The sequence below is a fragment of the Cynocephalus volans genome, chromosome 3, assembly GCF_027409185.1.
Source record: "Cynocephalus volans isolate mCynVol1 chromosome 3, mCynVol1.pri, whole genome shotgun sequence".
In the NCBI taxonomy this organism is placed as follows: domain Eukaryota; kingdom Metazoa; phylum Chordata; class Mammalia; order Dermoptera; family Cynocephalidae; genus Cynocephalus; species Cynocephalus volans.
Genome location: NC_084462.1, coordinates 50,414,998 through 50,423,319, shown reverse-complemented (window position 1 = coordinate 50,423,319; position 8,322 = coordinate 50,414,998). Strand labels below are relative to the sequence as shown.

Here is an 8,322-nt window from a genome sequence, read left to right as displayed (position 1 = left end):
TCTCCTTCTAGGAATATAAATATCCTATAGATATCCTCACACAAAAACAAAAAGAAAATCTGTACAAAGATACTATTTGTAATAGTAAAAGATTGTAAAAATCATACAAGTCTAATAGAACACATTAATTTATCCTTAAGATGAAATTCTAAGGGACTATTAAAAAGGAGTAAGCAGCTCTAACTAAAAAGAAGTGGGGAAAAAAAAGTGAGCAGACTTATATGCACTGACTTCCAAAATACATCGTTAAATGAAAAAAAAAATGAAGTTTAAAAAGCTGTGGAGAAGATGCATCTGTTTGTCTAACAGTAAGAGAGACAGAGAAGAGATAAACAATCACCCTTTGGTGTACTTGGGGGATTGGTTCCAACACCTCCCATAGGTACCAAAATTCAAGGATGTTCAAGTCCCTGATATAAAATGGCACAGTATTTGCATATAACCTACGTGAACCTCCCCCATACTTTAAATCAGCTCCAGATTACTTATAATACCTAATACAATGTAAATGCTACATAAATAGTTGTTATACCATATTGTTTAAGGAATCATGACCAGAAGAGGTTGTACATGTTCAGGACCAACGCAACTATTTTTTCTGAATATTTTTGATCTGCAGTTGGTTGAATCCAGCAATGGGGAACCCATAGATACTGAGGGCCAACTGTATTTATAGTAATAGGAAGGTGGTAGTTGTTTCTAATGGTCAATCAGGGGTCTGAGTGAGGAAAGATTCTCTTTTCACTGTATATTCTTTTGTATTGTTGGAAAGAATGTCTAACCATTTGCATGAAGTATTAAATCTTTTTAAATTAAAACAAACAAACAAACAAACAAAACCCCTCAATTTCAGCACCTCTTGCTTTAGAAAGCCTTGGCTGGCCCTCTCCTTCCTTTCCAGGGAGTTTCTCCCTCCTTCATATTCCCAGACTCCCCACAGAGTTTACCTCTATTATATTACAACTCTTATTCCATTGTGTTGAAGTTTTCTCAGGAAAACCTCAAGCGTCTAGAAGGGAAGATTGGTATTTACTCGTTTGTATGTTCCTAGGATCAGCACAAGATGATAAACATAGAAACACACACTTTTTTCTTTCTTTTTTTGTTTTTTTTTTTTTTGGAAAAAGTGAATTACAAGGGTCTCCTGTTTCTGGTCTCTCCCACCACTGCTCTTGTCCTGTTCTGGTTGTCCATACGAGCGTTTGAGCTCTGTAGACCCACTTTTATAATTTGACACCAGCCTGTATTATCTGATATGTCCCCCAAACCCTCTTGTAGCTCCTGCTACACCTGACCTTTCATTGTTTTTATAATTGTAGGTTTGTCATTTGTTTTTTAAATCCACAACGTCTTTGCACACTTCTTGTCTTTCCACGTGTAGGTCCCTCTACTAATGTTCTTCCCAACTTCTCTACCAGCTTAGTCACCTTTGAGAACAGCTCATCAAAGTTAGCCCCTCTCCCCTAAAAAACAAAACAGAGTTACTTCCTCTTTGAAGCCTTCCTGCCCCTCCCAACCTTAATCAGGTAAGCTTAGCTTATGTTCCCACAGCTCTCTGATCAAACTGTGTGATCACTTATTATTTATGGCAATTATTATTTTACATATTAGTCCATCGGACAAAAATAGGGACTCTTCAAGGGCAGGGATTTTTACTTTATCTTACTCCTCCCAGAACTTATGCCTGGCACGTAGCAGACACTCAATAAATAATTGTTGCGTGAATGGATGAACAAACAAGTAAGTGCAAATAATATTTTGATCGGCTGTACTTGGAAGCCATCCGTAACTTATTGAGGCAAAATACGTGTATGCTGTGTTTGTCACATTCATATCTGAGTTTGGCACCTTGAACCGGAAACTTATTAATGTTGTTTGCCTGTAATGAAGGTGGAGAAATCTAATTACATGTGCCCTCCGTGCTCAAAATGTTCCCTCAATATAGGATTGCTAGATTTAGCAAATAAAAATACCCAGTTAAATTTGAATTTCAGATAAACAACAAATGATATTTTTTAGTATAAGTGTGTCCCCAAACTAGTTATACTAAAAAAATTATTCATCGTTTATCAGAAATTCAAATTTGACTGAGGTAATGTATTTTATCTGGCAACCCTACCTCAAAAGCCAAATTCCCAAACCCTATCTTCCTGCTTTCAGGCCCAGTAATTCTGAGAGAATTTTATGAACTCTGCAATTTATCATCTTTATTAAATAAATAGGCAACTGAAATCTTCCAATTCTGCTTGCTAAAATTTTTTACACATATTTAAACACACTGCTTTCTTCAACAACTCTTTTATTTTATTTTAAACATCAGTTAGATTCCAATTTATAGTAATTTGGCCTCTTAGCCACTTTACTTATTTGAGAGGGAGAATCCTGGTAACATTCTCCATCTGAATTCTCTGTATACTTTCTTGAAGTCTCTGTTCTGAGGTATGTTAAAGGGAGAGTCTCCCCAGGTGTAGCAGTGGGGCTGCTCTCGCCATTGGAAACCCCGCAGAGTTGTTCGGCCTATAAATACCTCTTCCCTGTGAAGGAAAGGTGGTACCAACACTACCCAGTTCAGCAGCCATTATATGTTATTACAGATTAGGCTTTCCACGACAAGACTATTTTGAAAGTTAGAAACACCATCTTATCTCAAAGGAGGTATTTTCAGATTTCATTTTCTTATCACGGTAAATGAACACATAGGCCAAAAATGCAGGTATCAACTGCACCTGCAATATTTTTGTTTCAAAGGCACAATTTCCATTACATTAAATCACATTCCCTTGAAGCTCTAAAGTAGATGACAGTTCTTCACGACACACCTTTTTGTTATACATAATTAATTTTCCCTGTGGTTCTAGAAAGTAAGATAATGTCTCAAGTGCCATTCCTGCTTTAACATCCAAACTTGAAAATTATAAGCTAACACCGTCCTAGGTGTCTAAACTCATGCAAACTATTTTCTTTGTACTCAAATATAACAGCTCTGCGTTCTGAAAAACATGAAATGTCTGTCAGATATTACTAAGAAGTGGTGATTGGAATTTGAGAGTTTACATTGGGGGAAAAAAGGGGACATGTTAAAAGGGGGTTGGGGCGGTATAATGTTGTTTATATAGACGAGAATTATGAGGAAAATTGCTTAGTCCGGGAGTGGAAAATCAATTTGCCAGGGCCAGGATAAGATTGGGACATCGTGCCCATATTTCCTGAGAATCCATCCTGCACACTGATGTCTGCCGTCAGAGCAGAGAATACAGTAGGAGCGGATGGTGCCTGATAGCAGTTCACAACAGAAGAGACAATCACCACTGAGTACACCATCAGAGGAGGAGCTGATCTTTCATCCTTTTAAATGAGCTGAAGATACATTCAATGTGTCAAGAGCTTTACTTCCGGGAGACCAATATTTCTTTCTCATTCAGTTGTTTCAAGCAGGGCTTCCAGTCAATATCACTTGGTAAGGAGATTAATTTCAGAAACACGGGAGTGCAATAGAATATATCCAGCATGTTTACGTTGCAAAAACCTGGAGCATTATGTTATTTATTTTGTTCTTTCAGAAAAGTAAGACAGCAATAAACTACCGCTTAACTTGTAAATCATAAAGTCTTCCAGCCTAAGGGATAGTTCTTTGACGACTAAGGAGCAGGAAAAAAATCTCAGATTATTTATTCTACGGTAAAAACTGATCTGTAAAGAGAGGTTTCCTGATCATGCTTTACTTCTTAAACAGGTGTGTCCTGTTTTTTGGTAAATTTTAGTATGCTATTATTTGTCAATCTATCTGTCAAAAATGAGTTTTCTTCGGAATCCATTCCTTCATAAACCTGTTGCATAGTCAGTGTGACTTTAATCATGAAATTGTTCCTTTTGTCCCGTTCCTGTGTTCTGTAGCTCTCTTTCTGCGCCAGAGTCGACATCTTAGGGTGTGTGTGTGTTTGGCTTGTTTTGGTTTGTTTTTTTGGTTTTTTTCTTGACTTGGTTGTGAGGGACCTTATTGATTCCGACATTATTTGCCAAGTTACAGACTCGTGCTACCCTAGGAATTGACTTGTAACTGGATTTTATTTTCCCTAGGAAGATAAAATGGACACCCCGCTTCACATTTTGGATTCCCAAGAGCTGCACACCAGGCGGATTAGCGCAAGGGGTTCGGGCAGGAAACGAGCCGGCGCCTTTAAGAGGAACCAGCGGTAATTTTCCACTGCCCCCACCAGCCCCGTCCAAGCGGCAGGCGGCTGGGCGCGGCGGACTGCGGCTGCGCAGAGCGGCGCGCGCCTCCGTTGCCTGGATACTGCCCCCCCACCCCCGGCGCCCGGGGCTCCCGTGTTTCTAAGATGGCTTCCCAGTCCTGCTTTAATGCGTCAGGAACGACGCCAGTTGCACACCCTTGAGGTTAGCAGAAAGCAAGAGCTGTATGGCTAGTTTTAAACGTGCTCGATGGCAATATTTATTTGCTATTATCACTTTACGAAAATCCTTTCAGTTAGGCTGTCTGAGTGGGAGAAAAACCAGGGGAATGCCGCAAGGTGCATAAGCCAAGGACTCAGCCTTCCCGTGGCAGGGCCTTTGGCTTCAAAATTGGTGATCCATTCGTCGTTTCTAATAATAAGAATTCTGGTTTTTCCTGTTCAACTAGCTCAGGTAGAAATCTTGAGATTTAAACTGGACTATGTAGCTTAACTATAAAAGCCGTATCATTACGTGGATCAGCGAGGGTAATGATGCCCCTGACTGTGTACACTATCCTTTTAAAAACACCTGTTGATTTGTCTATTTTTTCTTTTTCTTGGAAAGTTGTTTTATACCCAGATCCGATCTAATGGTACTACTATAATTTTTATTAGATTGTAAATTCCTTTGGGGATAGAAACTTTGTTTTATCCATCTTTGTATCCCAGAAGTGTTTCTGCCTGTAACACATCTTCAAATAATGTTGCTAAATAATACTGATTAACATCTACTGAGGCTTTTCACTATACCAAGCACTGTGCTTATGGTAGGTACCCCCATTTTACAGATAGAGAAACTAAGGCTCCAGGAGGTTAAGTACTTTCCTAAAGTGTCACAGCGAGTACTTGGATGGTGGAACCGGAATTCAAACCGAGGCAGTCTGAGGAGAGCTTTCACTAGGCTGCCGTTGTGCGACACTGTCCCTCTAAATACTGCAGGGAGTGCATGATGTCTTCTAATTGCAACACTTTCAAGGAGGAATGTGAAAGTCTCCTTCCCTGCAATATGCCTCCCTTTGTTGTGAACAGACTTTTTACATCTGTATCAGGTATTAGTGGCCAGGGCATTTAGATGCTTATTATCTCTTAGCGGAAAGACCCAAACCTAACCAACCGTGGTGCCAGGTGTTGGAGAAATATAATTAAAAACAGAATCTCCTGCCAATCCGAAAAACCTCTCCACAAAAGTAGGTGAAAAATAAAACAGTTTTATTATTGAGTAAGCATTAAACCAAAATGTGATGTGCTTTACCGGCAATCAGCTAAGAGATTGCAAAGAAAAAATTTCACCCTTTTACATACCTAGGCAGATATCTTTTCCCCAAGTAGGAGGACTTGACAGCACTGTTTGTTACACATTGTTCATCCAAAATTCACCTGATAATTGGTAGCTGATAATCTGTTAGCAAATTATCTTAAGCCAAAGGAAAAATAAACATACTTTTATAACAGGAATTAGGTTTGCAACTTGGCGCAGTGCACTCAGTGGAGTTAGACTTCTACCTTCCCACAGAAACTGGGAAATAGGGACGCTATCTTCTGTGCTGATTACATTTCAGAGAGACAGCTTCCAGGTCATTGAGAAAGACATTCCTGGGTTGTAAAGCTGGCAGGAGGCCTGTTTAGCTTTTAAGAAGATTTACATACGTCTCAAAGGGGTAGAGAAAGAATTTAAAATTATAAGTTTTCTAAAATACATGCTGAAAGAAAGGGAGGGAGGAGAATCTTTTCCCCTTTCTGTACTGGGATATTTACTTATTAGATTTGTATTTAACCCGACACAAGATACAGACTCCAGCTCTTTCAATCAAAGAGTCTGCTTGCATTAAATTTTTACCTCTCTGGCCCACCCTTTGCATGGACAAAATAATGAGTCAAATATTAGGAAGCCAGAAATGTGTTACCATATGCAGAGGGCTAAATTCTTTATTTTGATTCAAATTCTTACTTCCTGATTTCTTTGAAATTAAACCTAATTTCTAGCAGATGCTGAAGAGTTGCAGCATGCTGCACCAGATCAAGAGAATGTGTTCAAGAAATGCCAAACGGGCAACTGGCTTTAATGTTCTTTTTAGTTGTGTCTCCACTCTTCAGTCCTCCCTCTTCCATGCACGGCCTTGGAGATGCCTAGCAGGAAGGCCCTCTTCTCTTCACTGACCTCCTGATCTTCAGACGCCCTTGCTTCTAGAATCCTACCTTAGCTTCTTTGTCAAAAAAGTCAGGCTGCTTGTGGCTACGTGTATTTGCATGTGCTGATACCTGGGGAGACCACCTTCCTCCACCGTTTCTGCTTGCTTGGATTCACAAGCAAGACAGCTCAGCTATCCTTTCCTTGTGGAATCCTTCCCTGACCCACCTCCCTGCTCACTCTCCTGCATCATTTGGTCTCCCCTGGGCTCCCAGACCACTTGGTAATTTCCCCTATTACAGCACTCACAGAGTTACATGTGTGTAGTCACGTTTAATCTTCCAGTCCATAAACTTCTTATTTTATGTTCAAAGATCTTATTTTTTTTATCTTTGTATTCCCAGCACCTCACAGTAGGGTACCTACATGAGTAGATCTGAGATGTCAAACTGGTGACCTACAGACCTACAAACTGTTTTGTTTGACCCTTTAAATTTGTTGTTTTGTTTGTTTTTTAATTTGAGTCCACATTTTAAAATGTGTTCACATACAAATCAGGGACTTCGGTTTCTCTTGAAGAATAAGATATGGCCATCCTGGGCCCACTTCCACTTGGCAGCAGGTGCCTGGTGCAGGATTGTGGCTGCCACTGTCGGTGGGACATGAGCAGTCCACTTTGCCACAGCCTGTGCTGTTCCTATTACTTCCCCATTGAGGCAAAGTATGAGGTGTCATTTACATTGAGTCTGCACCAATATTTTTCTTGAAGTAAAATATTTCTCACTATACAAAAAAAGAGAAAAGACTGAAGAAACAAGACCAGAGCATTTTTCAAGAATAATGGGAGGGAGCCCATTTCCTTGTGGAAATGAAGAGTTGCCTCTGTGTTTATTAGGCACATAAAATGTGTCTGTCTCCTTTTTTCTTAAATCCGTCCGCTTTGCTTATGAAGTTATCTTCCTGGCCTCTATGCATATTTGACCCTTAAAGTACATATTCAAAACTGTTTGAGGAGGGAGGAGTAGAAAGAAGGAATGAAAAACAAGTTCAGCAAAAGGTTAATATCCCAAACCTTTCACTTAAAGAGACTCCCCAAATTACCACCTTTAGCCCATTCTTTAATTTCACCCTGAACATCTTTTCTAACATTTGCTGCATTTTGGTTAAGTGTGCATACAATACTCAGATTCCTATAGCCACTATCTTAGCAAAAACCAGTGAGCTGAGTTCATGAATATGCCTTTTGTCCTCAATGACTCCAAAGACATAGAATGCACACCAAAAAAGTTCACTTCATGCAGGTAATTTGTTTTTCAGAGCATTATCCACAGCACCTTATGTATGATAGACAATGTTTGCTAGGTAGAACTAAGAACTGTTTGGCTAAACTTACAAACGAGAAAATTGTTAGTCCTGTTGCTATCAATGCTTACATATCAAAACGAGTGTCTAAATACTATCTTTGCTCTCTAAACACCAATAAGTGCTGATGCACATGTGAAATAGTAGGGTATCAATATTCCGTCTCACATAAAATCAACCAAGGTAACAAAACCATATTTCAGAAATTACAAACATTGTTTTAATTCCAGAGATTTGTTCAATAAAGTTTTTATTTTCAAGGAAGAATTTTAAATTATTAGTTCCCCCTAAATTCTCATAACTTAGCTTTACATTGTTTGAATAAGAACCTTGGGCTGGCTGGTTAGCTCAGTTGGTTAGAGCACAGCGTTAAAACACCAAGGTCAAGGGTAAGGATCCCCTTACTGGCCAGCGCTCCCCACCAAAAAAAAAAAAAATCTTATCTGGTTTCATAGACTGGAGTCTTTCTGAACACTGTGTGTTCACTGTCCTTTGATGGCATTACTGACTGTGGAATGATAACATGAAGTGAAGGCAAGTGTCCCTCTCTGCTCCACACATGCCATGATATCATGAAATAAAACAAGTCCCCTTCTCCTT

The 8,322-nt window shown here is 39.4% G+C and overlaps 1 long non-coding RNA gene across 1 annotated transcript; it reads left to right on the top strand.

Annotated features, from left to right (window-relative positions):
• Positions 1 to 3,249: 3,249 nt before the first annotated feature.
• LOC134373500 (uncharacterized) lies at positions 3,250 to 6,698 on the top strand. The gene is made up of 3 exons (XR_010022979.1): positions 3,250 to 3,457; positions 3,561 to 3,733; positions 4,078 to 6,698. It is a non-coding gene; the product is annotated as an uncharacterized LOC134373500 (long non-coding RNA).
• Positions 6,699 to 8,322: the final 1,624 nt, after the last annotated feature.